General features: G+C 37.4%; 1 protein-coding gene across 2 annotated transcripts in view; it reads left to right on the forward strand.

The window, feature by feature from the left end:
• Positions 1-17,494, forward strand: part of ccdc85ca (coiled-coil domain containing 85C, a) — a 41,481-nt gene that overhangs the window by 4,812 nt on the left and 19,175 nt on the right. The gene's annotated exons all lie outside the window — the stretch shown is intronic.

The following is a 17,494-nucleotide window of genomic DNA, read 5'->3' on the forward strand; positions in this document are numbered from 1 at the left end:
TACAAAGCATGCAAAGTCCCTGTGAGGCTGTTTTGCCAGAGCAAGCTTTAAATGGGCCTGTAATTGGGCTGTCCCGCACTTCAGTCCGCTGACATTTACAAAATGGTCTCCTGGGTCCAACAGCTCTGCTAGTGCTAGTGGTGATTATGGCTGAGAGGAAGATGATGTAAAGAAGTATTATGGGTTCATTTTTTTTTACATTATTAGCCTGCATATATGCCTGGTTTCACAATCAAGGCGTGATACACAGTCCCTATAATGCTTGTCTCAAGATGCACACCCAGTGATGGATTTTTTTTTTTCTATGGCACATTTATAAAAGCTACTTAAATGTCCTAATTGAACTAATGCCTTCTCGTAAAGTAGCCTATGTATATATTTTTTTTCAGGAAGCCTGCCCCAGAGTTTTTTATACGATGTTTCGTTGTCGCTGATGTGGTGTGATTTGTATTGATTGATTTGTAATGAGTTGTGCTATAATGATCACAAAGCATCGGCCTAAGTGTGAATTAGAAGGAAGAAAAAGTGCAAAAGAGCCTTATTTTCTCTTACAGAACCTCATCGATCAACCTTTACGTGCGAAAAATCCTCTCAATACTCCTTAATCAGATTCTAAAGTTAATGAATGTAATCACCTAACTCCAGTCTTTAGCACATTGTCGTGAGCTTAGAATTATAAGGTTCTATCTCCACTTTTGGTCGAAATTGAGTTTTTGACATAATCTGATCCATTAGGTGTTTATTAATGCCTGTGTGGTGTTATTTTTGTAAAAAAAAGATTAATAGATAAAGCTATAATAGAAAATTTTACTACATTACAGTTTTGCCAGGTGGGATGTAAAAACTTTGATGCTCAATATCTCAGAACTACCCTAAACGGAGATAGAACCTTATAATTCTAAGCTCACGCAATGTTAAAGCTGACTGGTTGTTCCGGGAAAGAACTGTCTACTCGGAATGAAGCTAAAAACATTAGAGTTTCCATTACATTAACTGGAGAGTTTTAGGATAATCTTTTAGAGAATTACTTTTCAGGAAAGACAGAAATCCATTGATGGACAAAGACTTTTCTCTCAATTGAGAGAAACCTAGGCTTCATTGTGTTTTTTTACAATAGTTTACGTACATTTGACCATGCTCTGGCAAGGTGCATTGTGGTAGATTTGACGTCAATGAGATCAAGAGACATATGAGAATGAATAACTTTTAAGTCGATGTCATTTTGGTGTGAAGCATCTCGACATGCCATATTTAAGTGTATGATTGAAAATGTTTTTATTGAATCAGTGGTATTGCTAACTAAAACAAAACTGTTAAAAAAATCATTAATTGAAATATAGATGAAATAAAATTAAATATGGTAAATGATCCTACGGAATTTAAATATTGATGAAGAAGAAAATATTTTTGTGACTAACCAAAAATAAAATACAATACCAAAAACTAAATACAAATAACATTTTTTTAATAAAAAATGAAAAATAAAAGCACAACAAAATGACTAAAATGTAAACTAAAAATACATTTTTAAATAAAACTATAAAAAAGATAATATAAAATATTAACAAATATTATAGTAGTAAAAATTATACTATAAAATAACTCACAATAAAGCTGTTGAGACATCACCTTTTGTGTTCTACAGAGAAAAACAAAACACAAAAACAAAAAAACACATATCGCCACTCGTGTATTCAAAAAAGTTGGCTATCCGGAGTTACTACATTCCGTAACAACAATAGTGGAGATTTACATTGTTACTAAGTGAATACTGCTGAAGGGGCGGGGGGCGGTAAGGGTTTAACTGTTGAATTCTGTTGTACTCTGAATGTGCAGAAAGGAGGAATGCCATCAGCTGTAGTCAGTGAACTGGTTAACCCTGTCAGAGTGTTGAACAGTTGTAAGGTAATGAAGTCACTACTGAATAAATAAATGCACACATGCCTACATGAGCCTGAAATTCCTGACCACCGAAGCCGAAGAACGATCAGATTGAATTAATTCACCAGTCATACGAAGAAAAAAAAAAGGTTTTGGTATAGCTAGCTACGTTTTGCCTGCTCTTTTTGCTCTCCCTCTCTTTCGTGTCCCCTCCTCTCTTTTACACTGTGGAAAATATGAAGGGAGTAGATGGAAAGGGGGTCACAGAGTGGGTGGCAGCACTGGGTAGGTGGTGAGTGCCATAGCAACAGTAATTATCAGCTGGTTGATTGATCCTGTAGAGGAAGATAAGGGCGGCACTGTTTGTATACAGAGATAGTGGGTCAGGAGACTGGAGGGCACATAGGGTGAGGTAATTGAGAGAAAGTTTGGATTTCTGGACCACATAAAGGGAATGCAAGTCGGTATGTGATATTTGTGGAGAATTTTGGGTCTGTTTTCTCATATTTAATGGATGATAGTTCACAAATAAAAAGAAAATTTGGTCTTCATCTACCTGCCCTCGTGTCACCATACTGAGGCTGCTTTTTTCCATACAACAAAACTGGATATTGAATATTACTGACCAGTTGGCATTTTTTTATTATTATTTCTTAATGCATAATAATGTCTTAATTTAACTACAATTACTTATTCATTTGAACTATTATTATATTTACATTTTGTATTACGTTTTGCCTATATTTAATTTTTTCTTTGACTTGAGAATTACTTTTCAGGAAAGACAGACATCCATTGATGGATAAAGAATTTTCTTCATTGTGAAGGCTATTCATTGTGTAAGAATTAGGCTTCATTGTGTTTTTTTACAATAGTTTACATACATTTTACCATGCTCTGGCAGTGGTAGATTTGACGTCAATGAGATCAAGAGACATATGAGAATTAATAACTTTTAAGTCGATGTCATTTTGGTGTGAAGCATCTCGACATGCCATATTTAAGTGTATGATTGAATATGTTTTTATATTTAAGTTTTTCTTTGACTTGCAGCCTTCTAGAAATATAGAAAACAGAAATGTCTTATTTTTAATACTTTTGATTATTTTATTTAAAATTTTTATTACGGTATTATGTTTGTGTGGAGTTCTTTCCATTTTTTAACACTTTTAACGCTTGCGGGATTCCAATTTGAAAATACATGCTCTTAGGTACGAGGTCTAGCCTATTATAAGTGCACTTATTCTCTGTAATACCTCAGAATCCATGTGGATTGATGCTCTTTTAATGGAACCACTTTTCCACGGCAGCTCTTGAACGGGTCGGTGTTTTCCAGAGAGCAGCCTGGGTACTAAAGTTGATGTCAAATGGAAGGTCAGATTTCAGCTTCATTGCACTGATCTTGTTGACTCAGGTTCCTTGTCTTGGCATGCTACCTCTGGAGGAAACTATTGTCAAGCATGAATGAATCCGGTCGGATGAGTCTGAGTTATTTTTCTTTGGAAAATGGTCTGCCATTATTTTGATATTCCAGTAACATATGTGACTGGATCTTTAAGCACACACCTATATTGTATGTCTCATATTGTATTGTATATATTGTATGGTTTATCAGTTGTGCTTGCTGAGGCCAATGTGTCTGCATTGGTGAAAGCATTAGAAAGAGTGCAGAAACTGCGTTACAAAGACTAGATCTTCAAGATCATCTCTGCTTGCGCAATGCTCATCACGGCAACATTTTATAGATCTAATTACTTTAAAAACTTCTCATGATTCGTTAACCTCGATAGCTGTAATAGTAAAAACCTATAATAGCTCTAGTAATAGTATTCGAGAAAGTTTCGCATGACAGTAATACATAGCTATCTATTTCATTCTCAAACATGTCAGCCAATCACAGCAGAGGCTGGCTACACTGAATCCCACAGCAGACACGCCCCTTCAAACAGAGTGTTCAAATCAGAGGCTAAAATCAGGTTAGGAAAATTGCCTTTTATTTCTAAATTATGACTATTTTTGTTCTAAAAAACATACTAACATTATTAGGGCTACCCAGGAAACATTATAAAATAATACGATAACCCCATGTCAGGGGACGTTTAATAAATAATGGATTATTTTCTTCAGCTGAAGAAAATAATCAGATACACTGATTATACACACTTCAGATACACACTCTTCGCCATAATGTTTTTGAACTGCTGAAATATGGTTGTAATCACTTCTAAAAAGTCATATAGGCTAAATAAATGTATAATGAGAACATTACAATCATGTGCTTAGGACATGGCTTTTAATGATGAAACTTTTTTGTTTTTGTAATTAGGCTCTCAAAGTTATATACAGATTTAGATCTGTCTGCCAATATATCGCTTATCGGCTTTCAAATACCGTATAAAGAATGATCGGTATTGGAGTTTTCATATCAATGCATGATGCATCACTTAAAATCATGTTCGTATTTACAGTTGATATCCAAGCCATTGCAGAGCACGTCCCCAGTTTTTAAACCGCTCTGAATGTGAAATGGATCTTACTCACTATTGTCCTTCTATGCATCCCTTCACTAGATGGGGGGAGTGGGGCTGGCGGACCCCTGTCACTGTCAAGAGGGGTGTGTGAGGTTGTGTGCCCTCGCTTCGCTTGAGCCATCTGTCCGACAGTATTGTTTAACACACAAAGGGGAAAGAGCCCTTCAAAGACCACTATGAATAGAGGCATAACGTCATTCTGCTTGAGCATGAGAGCGTCTTCTAGTTCTGGAGCATCTCTGTTTCCTGATCTTTACTTCCTGCCCGATTATTTTTGCCGAAAACTGAAGTAAAAATAAATAAATTGAAACTTTAAACTTAAATTAAAATGAAATCTAAGTATTTCAACATAAAAGCTACTTTAACAAGTACTGTACTATTATATAAATAATACTAAAAAAAACACTGGTCCAATATTGAAAGAAACATCTCCAAGCCTCCATGATTTTAAGTTTTAGTCAGTAAGTCACGTTTGAGGTTTCAATGATTGGACGAATTACATACTAAAATTTAGTTTGTGAGGTTGACGGACTCTACTTTGTAAAATACTGGTTGTCCGTCTCAATCAGCACCTTAGTTCAATAGTCAGGGCACAAGTCAAGGAATTGGCCAATTTAAGGGCTGTCTCAATCACAAAATCCTTTCAGTGCACTGAAACGTTCCACAATGAAAAAGTCCCACAATGCACCGTGAAAACCAGGGAGAATCGATATTCACTATGTTCCCTCAACAGAAGTTCTGAAGCGCGAAACATAAATCCTGTGAGCCAACTCACACAACGACATGCAAAAGATGTTCTTTTAAAATACATTATTTAATCATTTCTGCATAAACACATCAATAGACAGGTTACATAATCATAATCCCATGAACTTAAAGCAACACCAAGGACCTTTTCCTCTGCGGTCGCCCTACAGGTTGGAAGCGGAATTGTCCTCATTAGAACTACAGAAACGCGACCCGATCTGGCAATCTTACATTGCGCGTGGATATATCAGATAAAGGACCGCAAAGCAGTGGCATAAGTGCATTTCACCATGTCACGACTTGATGAACCACTGAAACGATTTTGGAAACATTATTTGAAGGTAAAAAAATCACTCGTGCGATTTCTTTACTTGTTGTTTACATTTACAGACATAACCCACTGTGTTTATGTGAACGTTGTGATTTTTTTTAACAACCTTGAGTGTATTGGACGATTTAAGAACAATAAGATGTAAAAGAGAACTTATAGTTTAATACTCAATGGATGCGCCGTCTGACATCGAGTGTGTGCTCTCAGAAAACCATAAATCAGAAGTTTAGATGATATGGCTGTAAAACGCATGCAGATATTAAACTTTCATGATGATGAAGGACTGCAATGTCACTGCGATATATATAATAATCATAACCAAACATGTTTTAGTTTTGGCAGAGTATACGAGGCACGAGCGATACAGGCTCCGCCCTCTTCTGGAATACAGCATGTTTTTCATTCCACTCAAAGATGGGTATCTTTAACATGGTGTAATAAATGATCTGTGGGCTATTTTGAGCTGAAACTTCACAGACACGTTCTGGGGACCCCTCTGACTTTTATCTTGTTAAAAGGGGGCATAATTAAAATTTTTGAAAGTATTATGTGATTGTTACTTTTGAACGTTCACAGCACATTCTGAAAGAAAGCACTAAATACTAAAATACTGGGGACCCCTCTGACTTTTATCTTGTTAAAAGGGGGCATAATTTAAATTTTTGAAAGTATTATGGGATTGTTACTTTTGAACGTTCACAGCACATTCTGAAAGAAAGCACTAAATACTAAAATACAAAATAACAGATTACATTTTTAGAAAATCTGCATATAGCAGGAATTAAAGGGTTAGTTACCCTCACCCTGTTTTTTCTAACTTTTCTGGGCCGGCAAGTTTCAGTAACATAGAAGCCTATGGAGGAGTGATCCAGCTCTTATATTTAATCAAAAATTAATTTTTGTTCAGAAGATGAACGAAAGTCTTTGGGGGTTGGACCAACATGAGGGAGAGTAATTACTGACAGAATTTTCATTTTTGGGAGATTTAAACCTTTAAACCAAAATAATTGTTATTGTAAAAAAAAACAACCCAAAAAACATTGATAGATCTCTATATGTCGAGTTATAGTGTTAAAATAAACATTATTTTACATTTTGAATAAAAAATAAAAAATAAAAATACAGTTTAATTAAGGAGAGAACAATATCCCTTCTGGTTCATTTCTGACTCAAAAATGAATGCCAAGTTGTCATAGTGCATTGTGAAATTGTACATTATGGGATGCATATTTTGTCGAGTGCAATAAGTCATCCAGGTATTACATACAAGATTTGCACACTGTGCACATACAGTACTACTGCATTCCTAGAGGAGTTGTGTGGTATACGTCATCAACTTTCTGCTTACAGTAACTAATGCTTTGTTCTCATTTGTCTTGCCCATCATCGCACAAAGGACGAAAGCAAAGATAAAAGAACCCATTTGTTTGCGTACAACTACACAATATGGAAGCTATGCATTTAAGGAACTATGCAACAGTTTTGTTTGCTTGCTCATTATACATACAACCGTCTGGACAAAAGAACTGTCTTATCACAGACTGAAATGTCTGAACACACGCCCTCTGAAAATATGCAGATTGCAGACATGAGTAAAGTTCAATCCAACTAACAGTGATTTAAAGAATCGCTTTTTTTTTTCACAAATTAAAGAAGAAAAAGATCTTATGATTGCATGAATAGGAACTAAAAACTGGTTGCAAAAAAATAAATGTATTCTGAAAAATGCATGGGGCGTCTCGTCAACATTAAAAGTCAACACAGGGGTTTTGGGGTCTCCCAGCTTGCTGCAGACTTGGCTTGATTCAAAAATAGAGCAGTGAATAAGCGAGTGGCGGAGCGCAGCTCTGAGAAACGTGTGGGGAAGATAGACGGCATACCAAGGTATTGATAAGAATGTATCCTAGCAACAAGCCCTAGTGTTTGACTAAAGGGCCTGCCAGTGCTTTAGTATTACACCTCCAGCCTCTGCCAAATGAGCTTTCTCTTTCCTTCTTTCACTCTCTCTCTCTGCTTTTCTCTCTACACACACACACACATGAATTCAGCATGCATAGACAGCAGTGTAGCTCATACTAGAAGAGAAAACAACATTTTCCTGGTATTTTCTTATACAAATATTAATTCACAGTGAAACTTATACAAATCTACATGCAGTACACATGACTCACTGTTTGATTGCACATCTTATCCTGAGTAATCACATGATTATCGGGCAAACAGATCACACCCATAATGAAGGAACACTATAGAAAACACAATCATATGTTTTGGATTTTCCTCTACTTCTATACCATTATGCATTTGAGGTGGGTGTTTTAAAAATTCCCCCGCACACTTCTGCACACTGAATAGGTAGAGGAATGATTTGAGAGATGTTTAAGATGTCCATCTCTAAAGGGGAGCAGTTCATGTAAAAAGTACATGCAACACAAAGTAATAAAGCTTAGAGCGTTTTAAACTATATTTAATTAGTCAATGAGACAGGAAGTTCTTGAATATGTCATCAAGAATTTCTAATCCATGTTTTCTGGTGGAAAAAGCACTTTACTGAGGCAAGAGTAACAAAAACTGGTAGTAATAAGGACAATGTCATACAGGCAATATACGCTATTTTCCCTCCCATAAAGTGTGAAGTTTCCCCCTCAAGGTTTTCAAGCTGTAATTCAAACTGGCAAGTGAGAAATTACAGTCACTCCGCCAATGGAGAATCTTTATAAACTCACGCTATTTTTTTAACTCTGTTGGATCGTGTTCAGTGGGGGAAATCAGCATATTACGTGGACAGGTGTGCTGATGACAGTGATTTCCAAATACACCTCGCCTGGCACAGCTTCAAAGACATCTCATAAGACAGAACTGACAGTTTGAGAGCACCGAAAACACACAAGGCGCATCTCAATCAGCTCCCTAGCTTCCAAGGTCATGAAACAGTGTATCATGTTCACAAATTCTATTTCCTGCGACATGACAATGTCCTCATTGTACAACAACACTACAGGTATTTATGAACAACAGCAGAACTGATATCTTTAAGTACATTATGATAAATACTTTGCTTGTTACTGTATATATGTGCAACATTAAAGTGAAAGCAGGTTAGTATACCTTCTGCTATATGTGCTGTTATTATGAATAACAGAAAATCACTCACTGTTCTTGATTGAATAACTTTAGTAGCTTTAATAAGAACACATTTCTTACTTGAATGCCGTGGACCGTGTACAGCTCACTCAGGGCGGGGTTTATGCTAATAGGGTTGAGTGTCAACAGTCATGCAGTCTAAGCATATGACGTCATTACGTAACATTTCATAACTTAATGGGAACGTTGCTAAAACTTTCTTAAAACATATTTTTTTTTTTAGCTGGGTATCAATCTCTCTCTTGTAACCATGTAACATACTGATATTTTAAAATGTTTAGTGTTGCATTATACAAACTGTTTCCCATTTTATTTTTTAAAACCGCTAGGCTGTAAGCACTTACATTAGGATTGCATTCTGAGCATGATAGTTGTGATCATCTCCATTCACAGTCGTGGTGAGTGAGATGTCAGCAAATCCTCTGATGGCTCCTCCTCCCCAGATTGCTGTCTGGAGACATGCTCTGCTTTTCCTTCACTGCCATTAAGTGCTTTACTCCCTGGTGTCGTTTTAAAACCTGTAGATAAGCGATAAAATAACCATGTGACCAGATAAGCACGTAATATGGCAGTGTCGTAGGCACATTTATTGCTGTGTGTATTTTCCAAAGTCACTCGCAAAACTCATGGTGACAATTACCTGGCAGTAAACACACACTGTGCAATCATTCTTCACTAAGAGAACACACAGCGTGATTCACTCTTATGAGTTCAGTAAAGCAAACAGATGACCCCTGTGCAATTTACACCTCTTTAAAAAGACAAACACCAACTTCAAAATGGAGAGAGAGGGCAGAGCAGAGGAGGGGAATTTAATGGAAGAGAGAGCATATGCCCCTCTGCTAATCTACAGATTTCAGCTGTAAGATGATTACAGAAAGGCCTGCTTGAAAAACTCAGTGGGCAAAATGGCTATAGTCCATCCAAAACAACTTAGTAACTGTGCATTTAAAGGGAATTCTGCACCCCGGCAGAGTGAAGCTCATTAATTAGACGCTCAGCAGTGGGTTGTTCTGCAGTGCAGGGTCAAACAGCAAAGAAATCTTTAAAAAGCTGTTTTTATTGTTTCTCGCCTTAATTGTGTTGCTTGCTGTTATTCAGCTGCTTTTCTAATGGACTGATTAGATTGATTTGCATTTTCTAACAGTGGGATGTATCTAATAGTGCATTCAAATGAAAATTCTGTCATCATTTACTCGGCTTGTTGTTTATGGAACTCTAAAAAGGAGAATATTTAGTATTTTGATGCAGCTATTTCCCATATAACAGCATTTAGTCACCAAAAAGCACCATACAGGCATTTGGAGAGGCATATCTTAAATGTAAAGTCTGTTTTGCACAAACTATCAGAACTATCAAATATTAGACATGGACTAATTTACGGATGTTTTTTTTTTCTCCTTTTTTGAGGTTGATCATGATGTTTTATGGAAAATAAGAGTTCATTAATGTCACTTTTTTGTTCAACAGAAAAATGAAATGCCATATAGGTGTGAAACGACTTTTAGAATTGAGTAACTTTGAATAATGACAGAATTGTAATTTCTTGGGAGAACTGCCCCAGTAAGAAGAGACTAATTTAGTCGTCCCACAATAGGGCACAGAAATAGTGCCAGTCTTTTTAGACTGAGGGAATCATCTTCTTATTTATAAAGACCTTAAATCTGAGCTTATATGCTGAACTGTAATATGATATTTTAGTCACTTTACTGTATTTTTTCACCTATTGTATCATCCAACAGGTGAATATTCACAAGTCTGATCAAATCTCTTTTCCAAATATGTTTAGGGTTAGAAGTTTGTTCAAATAGACGTCAACACTCACTGGAAGATTCTGTAGTCGCACGATTCCCATATTGTTCATTTAGAATGCGTGGGTTGTTGTGTGTGGCACTGCTGCATTCTTGGTGTCTCAACTAAGCATCAAGGGACGTGTCTTGCACATGAGGGTCGTGGTGTGGTTTCCAAGGCAGCGTGCATCATGTTTGAGTAAGTGGTGGGGGGTGGGCATGACTGACTCGCGTCCTTGCTTCCTTATTACACTCCTGCGTTCAGCGCCGCAGACAGAGATTGATAGTGACAGTGGCGTTGCTGCACGAGGCTGCGTCCACAAGGGCACATGCACGCTCTTCCTCTCTTTCCCTCCCCGTTCTTCCTCAGTCTGTCTCCTTCTCTCGCTCTTATTCTTTTCCTCCTCCATCTTTTCTCCGCCTCCAGCTGTTTAGGCTGCGGACCCCATTGAGGATACAGGAAAAGCATTTGTTGACATTCAAATACACCCATGGGCCGCATCATATGAGCACACGCTCCGTCACTGACACAAGTGCCTTCTACCTTCTGGTGTTTCCTTGAACATGATATGTCATTGCCAGAATGATAGGTTATATTTGTTGCTTGACACAGAGGCATTGTTTTGAAGACCAGTTTGTGTTAATGAAGACAGTGGGAATGAATCACTAGGGTTTTAGATGAATAAGAATATATTGTAATATTTTCCCTTCTGTCATTTCCTTCTTCCTTGAATTGTCTTAATAGAGATAAAGAACCTGAAATCTTCAGTGACGTTTGAGATTTACTATTCAAAATCTACTCATTGGGAATTTTACAAGGAAGAATTCTCTGGCGCTGTTCTAAAACCCAGTAAGCCATAGAGAGCAAGGCAGCTCACTAACCAAAAGGAAACCGGGCTGTCAAACAATTAATCGCGATTAATCACATCCAAAATAAAAGTTTGTGTTTACATAATATATGTGGGCGCACTGTGTATAATTATTTTGTGTGTGTGTGTATATATATATATATATATATATATATACAAATGAAGAGTTCAGATGCAAAAGCCTCTAAATGCCATTTTAAATTTTCTTCTTTAATGATGATTTTTATCAAACTTGTATATTTAAGTTCAGTAATTTCACTTCAATAACAATTAATAGGTAATTATCATTGCCATTTAAGTGAAATTACTGAACTTAAATATACAAGTTTGATAAAAATCATCATTACATCTGAACTCTTCATATATAAATTCATGCACATGCATGTATATTTAAGAAAAAAAATATTTATAAATAAAATATTTATATTTATATATAATATAAATTATATACTGTATAAATCTATATTCAGTATATACTTGAAAATATTTGTGTATATAAAATAATTATACTCCGTGACCCACATATATTATGTAAGCACAAACTTTTATTTTGGATGCGATGAATCGCGATTAATCGTTTAACAGCCTTATTAATAGTTGTCTTCATGTGAAGCACACAATTTATCTAATAGAAGCCAATGTTAGTATGCTGCTAATGTGGTGTATAATTACTAAGTATGAAAATATTTGTAAAATGTAAAATAATGTGTAAAAAAAAAATATATATATATATATATATATTTCTGTCATGACACAGAAATGACGTTTGTGTTTAGTGTTTAGCATGGTAATGGATATGACAAATGTTATTAATAATTATGTTTGGTCTGATATATATATATATATATATATATATATATATATACAACAATTCAAAGGTAATGTTTTTAATGCTTTTGAACACTCACCATTTATTTGCTGTGCAAGTAAAAAAAAATTAAACAGAAAAATGACAGTCTGAGTGAAAACGTATATAATATTTGTCGGTGAATGAGCGATACTATGTACCATGTCATTAGTATTAGTCTGGACATGCCTCTACTGTGCGTTCCATGCCCTTTAGTTTCGTTGCTGTCATTGCAGCTCATGTCAGAAGCCTCTCTGTATTTGCCCTGACAGCAGTGCTGCAGACGTGCCCACGGGGCCAGGACAGGAGCCTGTTTTATAACAGTTAATGAGTGAAATCAGCACATCTCATGATTGTTAATGTGTCCCTGCTGAGCTTGCGCAATCTGAACTGGATACCTGCGCCAGAGCTTCCTGCCTCTGCCTCTCGGTGCCAAGGTTGTTTTACAGGAAGCAGACTGTTTAATTCTATACTTGTCATTAGCAATTGCTCTGAATAGAGAGTCGATCTTGACTTTGCTGTAATTTGGTCAGCCTCATTGATGAGAGGAAGGCTATATTCTAAGCACTTTGAGCTGTTTTTTTTTTTTTTTTTTTTTTTGCTGAATGTTCATTTATGGTTGGAAAATTTTTGATGGAGTGAACATGTGTCATTAGTAGTTTATAGGACCTGCAGACACCGTATCTCTGAATAATGCTGAGCTCTTATCTATTCACTGTAGGGAACATGAGATACCAAGATTATGCTACAGTATAACTGATTCTAAGATGTCTGTAAATTGTCAGTTTGCTATTTTTGGGAGAGCACAGCATTTGCCAAAAGTATTTAAACACCCAATAGTTGTGTATTTGTTTTTGATTTTCTCTCTATGTATTTGGACACTTTTGCTTTCACATTTTTATTCAATTAAATGTGTACATTTTTAAATGTCACTTTAGTGCCCAACTACTTTGCTTTTCTGTTACACCTTTTTTGCTACAGCTATATTTTGATGATCAAAACATATTTTCGGCTTCATATATGTCAAATCGCCTTTCAAATGGATAATTGCTTATTTAGCAAATTAGCAATAGCATAGTTTAGCAACATTATTATGCAAAACTTACCCAAGAACATGAAGCAATTGTTACCTGAGAAACGTATTTAGTTCCTGGTAACCCTTGCTAGAGGGGATCGATGTTCTAGTTGCAGGGTGGACAGTATCCAAGTCCCTTTGAATATCAACCCGTTTCAGGTTTCATGGGGAAATGCTTAACACCAGCGAGACGGACCGCAGTGCTGTGGAACAATGCCTCACTGTTTGGCTAGCCCCACTTCCACATCTTGCAGTAATTGAAATCATTCCTGGGCCTCCATCCTACCAAAGCTTATTTCTTCGTGCTGCTCTGGGACTTGTACACCCGTAGACGGTGGGAGGGGTGTAGAGTTGTATTTGTAGAGTGTTACTTTATGTATGAATCGAATGTGGGGTCAACTGGAAAAGCTAATGACCTTTTTATTGATTCCAGCAGTCAACCTGCCTGGGTGGCTGTGTTCATATCAAGAGAAAAGTTGGCACAGAAAACACACCTCTTCCACACCCTTACTGTAATATCTTAAATATTCCCAGACATCACAAGACTAAGATTGCATAACTTATGTAACCAATGTGTGCTGGAGATCAAAGTTTTCCTCCTCTGCAGTCCATTATATGCTAATGTTTTTCCAACATCTAAAGAATATCTATGCAGTTTTTTCTCAGTAATAATGCTCACTATGTTGAAACTCTAGTGAGGAGTTTGCTGCTACCAACCTGCAGAATGAATCAGCAATTGTTTTAGACACTTTTTATTTTATTTCTTATTGATTTTGCTTTTACTTTACTTATATTTTGATAGGAAAGTGATAGGAGAGTGTAGACAGGAAAGTGAGGCCAAGATGGGGGAAATGAGATCAGGACATGACCCAGGTTGGACTACATTAATATTTATAGTTGAGAGAGAACAGGAAATGATGGATAAAAGTTAGGGCCAGTTTCAATTTCACATTGCCCATATGGACACCCTAAATGCTAACCACTAATCCATGACTGTTTTGTGGTTTACACAGGAAATTGCATTTGACACGTGGATGCTATGCGAGTGGTAATAGGTTAGTTGTCACAATGAGCGAGAAAGGTTTATATAGAACACGCTAAACTTTAAACCTCAGAGGAATCACCCTTTAAAAAAAAAAACAACCAAACAAACAAACAAACCCTGAAATGAGCAGAGTCTGCTGGCAAAAAGAGAATGTGATACTGCGCGTAATAAAACAAGAATCAACATTAGCTTGGCTTTTTGGAGATGGCAAGAACTGGATTTGAAAAGTTGTAAAAGCGCTGCGGAGATCCCGCTTTTATTACTCAACAGGTGAGTAAGGCCGTGTGTCCACCATAGCGTTTTTCCACGCGCCTGGTATATATTTTCAATTGTTTTCAATGGGAGCGCCGCGTCTTTTAAACGGCATGAGCGTACCGAGGCGCTGAGCGTTTTTTTCGCGCTGAAGCGCCGAGCGCCCGGCGTTTTTACTGGTCGCTGGGAGTTGAAAAATGTTCAACTTTGGATAAAACGCAGCGCTCATCACTGTCACTTTTTACCCAGCCGTCCAATCACAGTGGAGGAGGGGCAGGACTAATACCACACCGACCAACTGTCAACATTCAAACTGCTGCGGATATTCTGTATCATAGCAACGAAACGTCTCAACGGAAAAAAAACGCTGCGCTGCCAAAACGCTCTCACGCTCCGTAAGCATGGCATCTTCAGCAGAGCGTCTAGCGTTTCCAGCTGGCTAAAAACGCTTTGGTGGACACACGGCCTTAGGTATTTTATTGAACTGATAAATTGCCATGTGTCGCTCTTTAACATATGTCGCTTTTTTGACTACTTTATGCATCCCAGCTGGTAAAATACCACCGTATGTACCAACATACGAGCACATATAGCCCAGACCAAGACCTTATCCTTATCCTTTTGTTTTGTAACTTTAGGTTTTGTTTTTTGCTCCAGATCAAACGAATCAAGACAACTGAACTACAAGTGTGAACACACCCTTATTTTCAGTCTTTCATTCATTTCAGTTTTTCATTTAGTTTTCATTTACGCTTATAACACTGACCACACCTCAACTGGACAGACTCGACAGAAAGAGTAAAACCAGGGCTCTGCAAGTGGGTCACTACTAAGACATGATCAAATAAGACAGAGAGAGACTTTCTCTGAGGCTATTCTACATCACAGCGTTAAGTCAAGCGCACCCTGAGATGTCGCCAGCACGATAGCACATAGATCTGGCATTACCGCTAACATGTGTTTCACTCCATTTCTCTAAAGACACAGTAGGACAGCTTGTTAGAGTTGAATGTTAAGTTGTGTGCTCTGTTGGAGAGCCTACAGCACTTGTGCGGATGGAGGCGAGTGTTGTGCTGCTGAGGATGTCTAATTTAGCCAGTAGCACCTCATTGCAGTACACGAGATCCAGGGGGTGGAGTTGGATCCAGATCTAGGGGGTGGAGATGGGTAGGATTAGGGGTGGGGTTAGGGATCAGGGGGCGGAGATGGGTAGGTTTACGTATATCCAGATCCAACTCCTCCTCCTGGATTTCGCGTTCTGAGGTGAGGACCATCTAAATTTAGCCGAGATCAGTAGAGGTGTGCGTCTGGGCGACGCTCTCATGACCATCCCTGTATCACATACTTTGCCAGGTTTATCTCGTGTTGCCTAACAAATGATGTCTGAGAACCTGGAGGCGTGTATTTGTATCCTTTTTGAATGCGACTACACATGTTACAGTTAAACTTGCTTGTGCAATTCGCCATTAATCCTCTGCTACGCCAATAATGGAGGTATTCAAATCTGGGCGTATACCTCATTCCCCAACAAAACATTATGGAGGGGTGTATAAAACCATTTTTCTCGCATGTTCAAAGAGTTCCTGCTGCATTTCAGCCCCTGCAGAGATAAAAGACTCTCCGGCTGTGAATGGAGCGGGAGGGAGTGTAGCGTTCCGCTTCATCTTTCTCCCGTCACACCAGAAGAGGGTCAAGGCGGGGGTTATGTACGTGGCAGAACCGGTCAGGCTTTGTAGACAGTCTCCCTAATCAGCTTGGCTGTGTGTCAGGTGATCAGATGTACTGTAGTTAGATTAAAGGGTCACAAGGATTGGAAAAGAGGATTAACGAAGCAGGACCTCTGCCTACCGCTGTGGTTCTAATGGGCTCGTAACCGTATGTCCATCCCATACCATCAGTTAAATTACCTTTCGAATCGGCATTTTTCATGAATGTATTGTTGTCAGAAATAAGATGAATGGAAAATAAACACAGTTATTCGTTCTGGGCTCATTAAGGGTTCATCAGATACTGTAAACAAGTTAGAGGCAGCAGTGACACCTGGTGGAGATCATCAATTTCACTGTGCTGAACCATGCAAAATGGCATGGATGATTGATTGAAGAGTGAGTATTGGCCATGGTTTATTAGTTTTGGGTTCACACGGCACAGGAGATGAACCTTTGCATCTCATTTTAAAGGGTCGGACGGCCCATCCTTGACTGATGCTTAAAATGTTTCTGATGTTTCAAAGGGATTGATTCTGTGGGCAGCAACATGCTTTTAATTGAGTCTCCACCAAGGCTGCATTTATTTGACTAATAATACTATTACGATCCATTTTCCATTTGAATGAACTTCCAATTGTAACTTATTTTTGTGATGAGAAATCATTCTTATATGCTGATTTGAATCCTCCAGAAATCTGATTCTAATATTTTTGTTGAAACTGTGATGCATTTCTTTCAGGAATCTCAGTTCAAAGTTGAAAAGAACAGCATTTATTTACAATAAAAATTGGTTTGATCAATTTAATTGTTTTTTGCTGAATTATTAAAGAAATTATTTAAAAACAATCTTAATGACCCCAAACCTTTGAATGGTAGTGTACAAAAATATGCATTAAACAAAAATACATTATGATTGTATGATACAATATAATATCATTTTTATTGTTATGCAATGTAAATACAATAGAGAAATAGGTTCTCTATTTTGTCACCAAGGGGTTCTTGGTCTTTCAGAGAGAAAAGAAGCAAGAAATCCTAATGATGACTCATTAAAAGAGCCCTGTTGCCTTTATCTGTCCAATCACACCTCACTCAGTTCCTGTTTTACACACACTCTGTGTACGTGAGTGTGTACATGTGTACATGCAGCTAATCTCTTCTTCAGTCTTTGCTCCTGATTGGTGTGCATGGTACCCATATCATGGTACCCATATCACCCTCATGATATCTGTATTCTGCATGGGTATTCTGGCATTTGTATTACAAAAATACA

Source organism: Pimephales promelas, chromosome 15 (assembly GCF_988280905.1).
Source record: "Pimephales promelas chromosome 15, fPimPro1.hap1.1, whole genome shotgun sequence".
Taxonomy (NCBI): domain Eukaryota; kingdom Metazoa; phylum Chordata; class Actinopteri; order Cypriniformes; family Leuciscidae; genus Pimephales; species Pimephales promelas.